Genomic DNA, 3,849 nt, shown 5'->3' on the forward strand with positions numbered 1-3,849 from the left:
AATAAGGTGACAGCTTACAGCTATGTTGGAAACATGCCCAGAAACATATGCTTGTAACTACTGTCCAAAGACTATGCAGAAACCCCTATGGGAAATCCATTTCATTAGCCAGAACTGAGCATTTGTATTCAAGCAGCTTAATCGAAAGACTTCAGTGAACAGGGATCTACTTCAGAATATTCAGCAGGTAGAAGATTTTAGATTACACAAAGTGAGTAACTGTGCCAATTCTTAAAATTTCTCTAGGTGTGGGTTCTGTCATGTAGCAGTTTTTATGTAGATCTGCATATAAAATACAGTCCACACCACTTCAGACAGTCATAGAAACAGCTGCATGTCAATCTGTAGCAACCTCAATAGTAGTGACATTCCTCAACTGTACAAAACAGTTAAAATACATACATAAATATACAATAAGCAAAACAATCCTCATATAAGATATCCTAGGTCCCAGCTACCTGTCTCCATTTTGACACTCTCAGTTTTGTGTTATCCACTATTTCAGAAAGAGGCACAATGTTATTGTTTTCTATGAATTTTGGTGACAGTTTCGATGTGTAGGATGAATTCTGTCCCCCTCATTCTAGTCTTTACTTTTACCCCCCTTTCCAGTTCCTCTGGGAGAGGAGTAAGAAGTCCAGTGAAGAGGCGGCTTCACAACCCGCTGGAGCTAACCCAAAGGAGGACACTAGGCAAGCAGGAGGGTGAACTCTTGAGGGGGAGGTGGGGGCAGAGGAGATGGAAGGCACACAACTCCTCAGCAAGAATGAAACCATTTCTCAGACACCTGCCAAGCTGCAGGAGGTCCCAGGACAACCAGGCCAATTCTCTGATTGACCTTTAATCAACACAAATATGATACTTCAAGCCCAAAGTACATGAGTGCTTAATGCTGGAAAAAGAGAGCATGGCATATGTCAGTTTCGTGTCTCTCTTTTTATTTATCATTATTTTTGAGTTGGAGTTTCACTCTGTCTCCCAGACTGGAGGGCAGTGGCACGTTCACAGCCACCACAGCCTGGACCTGCTGGGCTTAGGCTATCCTTCCGTCTCAGCTTTCTAAGTAACTGGAACTACAGGCACGTTCTACTACTACCGGCTTATTTTTTTATTTATTGTAGAGAGGAGGTCTCCCTAAGTTGTCCAGACTGGGCGCAGCGAGTTATGAAATGGGTGACCGTGGAGGCGAATTCTCTCTAGCACATCTCTCCATCTGTTCAGTTCACTCTCAGCAGTCAATTCTGCAGACACAGGCAGTTGTGCGGTGGGTACTAAGCCCTGTGACTCTGGCTGCTGTGTGGTCCCCAGTGACTGCATTGTGGCAGCTGGGAAGCCAGTCTGCTGGCCTGGAACTTGGCCAGCTGATCAGGACTGGCCAGCGACTTCATCAGATTGTTCTCCTCCTCCAGCTGTGAGTTCTTCTCTAAGAGTTCTTTGATTCATTCTTTGAGGACTTCCACCTCCTGCCTAACCACATACATCAAATAGATTTTCACCAGATTCATAGCTTGCTCGATTTTGTTGTCAATAGCTTCCACACTTGCTCCAGAGGAAATTTCAGGGAGTCAGACTCTGGCCCGGAGCTGCCAGTCCTACAGCTGTATGCAAAATGTGTATTGTTTTCTTAAAATTCAATCCAATCGAGTTCTGCTCTGATTTTCCTCATTGTTTTCTTCTGCTATAATCGGGTTTGATTTGTTTGTGTTTTTCTAGTTCCTTGAAATGTGATGCTAGGTTGTCAATATGCAATCTTTCAGGCTCAGTAATGTAGGCCTAAAACACTACAAATTTTCCTCTAAGTCCTGCTTTGGCCGTATCCCAGAGGTTTTGAAATTTGTTTCATTGTTGTCATTCATTTCAAGGAATTTTAAAATTTGCATCTTGATTTCGTTTTTGATCCAAGCGTCATTCAGGAGCAGCTTGTTTAATATCCATGTTTCTTGTTTGGTTTTGCAAGTCATCTTCAGGTTAATTTCTAGTTTTACTTTACTGTAGTCTGAGAAGTTCCTTGTTACGATTTCAAAAAAATTTTTTTGAGTTTGGGTCTCACTTGGTTGCCCACGCTGGAGTGCAGTGGCACGCTCACTGACACTCCAGCATCAACCTGCGTGGCTTAGTGATTGATCCGTTTCAGCCTTCCAAGTAGCAGTATTCACAGGTGCGTGCCACCAGCTAATTTTTTTGATTTCTGTAGAGATGGAGTCTCATCAATTTGCCCAGGCTGTTGTTGAATCCGTGGGCTCAGGCAATCTCTTCACTTCAGCCTCCAAAAGTTTGTTGAGCCTCGATGTGTGGCCTATCATATGGTTGCTCTTGGAGACTGTTCCATGTACTAATGAGAAAAATTTATATTCTGTACATTTAGGGGTGGAATGTTCTGTAGATGTCTATTAGTTTTATTTGCTCCTGGGTCTGTTTCTTTGTTGATTTTCTGTCTTGATGATCTTTGCTGTCAGTGGAGTGAAGTTGCCTACTATTATTGCATGGCTCTCTATCTCTTTTTTTAGGTCATAGAAGAATTTGTTTTCTAGAGCTGGGAGCCCTAGTATTAGGCCCATATATATTTTAAATTGTTATGTCTTCCTTTTGGAATGATCCCTTTATCATTATGTAATAACCATTTTTGCCTTTTTCTTACTGCTGTTAATGTAAAGTCTGCTTTATCTGATATGAGAATAGCTACTCCTGCTCATTTTTGGTTTCCATTTCCATGGAATATTTTCTTCTACTCCTTTACCTTGAGTCTATAGGAATCTTTGGAGTAACTGGGTCTCATGAAGGTGGAAGAAATGTGGACTGTGTGTTGTTAATCCTTTCTTCCAGTCTATATTTTCTTTTAGTGGGGTACTGAGATCACTTACACTCAGAGTTAATTATAATATGTGAAGTATTATTTCATTCACCATACTGGTTGCTATCTGGCTGCTTTTTAAAACTTATTTTCTCTATTGTATTGGTGTTCTGCAATGCCTGTGAGCTTTGAGGTTTCCATCATTTTTCTACTGGCGTATTTGGACCTTTTGGGTTAGTGTTCAGAACTCCTTTAAGTATTTCTTATACAGTAGGTCTGGTGGTAACAAATTCCCTCAGCATTTGCTTGGCTGTGAAGGACTTTATATTTTTGTCATTTATGAAACTGAGTTTTGTGGGGTACAAAATCCTTACTGACTGTTACTCTGTTTGAGAAGATAGCTTGTACAGTTTCTTCTGAGAACCCTACTGTTAGTCTGATAGGTTTACCTTCGTAAGTAATTTGATGTTTTTGTGTAACTGCTCCTAAAATTCTTTACGATGTCATTTACCTCAAACATGAATCATTTCTTTGTGTTAGAAATATTGCACATCTTCTAGCTACTTAGAAATATAAAATAAATTAGTGGTAACTATGGTCACATTACTGTGCTACCAAACACTAGAACTCATTCATTCTTCTAACTGTTTTTGTTCCTGTTAACCAACCACTCTTCATCTCTTCTTCCCCACTTCCTTTGCCAGCCTCTGGTAACTATCATTCTTTTTTTGCCTTACTTGGGATCAACGTGTTAACTCCCACATATATGTGAGAACACGCGACATTTGTTGTTCTATACCTGACTTGTTTCACATAAGGAGAATTCCTTTAATATTTAATACATGTTTTGTATTAAATATATGACATATTTCCCTTTCCTTCATTTGTATTTGAATTCTTTCTGTGTCACTCTTGTTTTTGTTCTTAGTGACCAATGAGTGTCTTTTAGGAAATTGACCCTTGGTCAGATTCAGGAAGAAGACTAATGCAGCTGTGTGTTCTTTCATCATATCATCCCTACAGACAAAATCTGAAACCACACTGTAGAGCTAATTCTC

General features: G+C 40.2%; 1 pseudogene; it reads right to left on the bottom strand.

Moving 5' to 3' along the window:
- Positions 1-1,134: 1,134 nt before the first annotated feature.
- Positions 1,135-1,550, bottom strand: LOC103253218 (annotated as a pseudogene).
- Positions 1,551-3,849: the final 2,299 nt, after the last annotated feature.

The sequence above is a fragment of the Carlito syrichta genome, unplaced genomic scaffold (genome assembly GCF_000164805.1).
Source record: "Carlito syrichta isolate Samal-C Ts95f unplaced genomic scaffold, Tarsius_syrichta-2.0.1 Scaffold211708, whole genome shotgun sequence".
NCBI classification, from domain to species: Eukaryota; Metazoa; Chordata; class Mammalia; order Primates; family Tarsiidae; genus Carlito; species Carlito syrichta.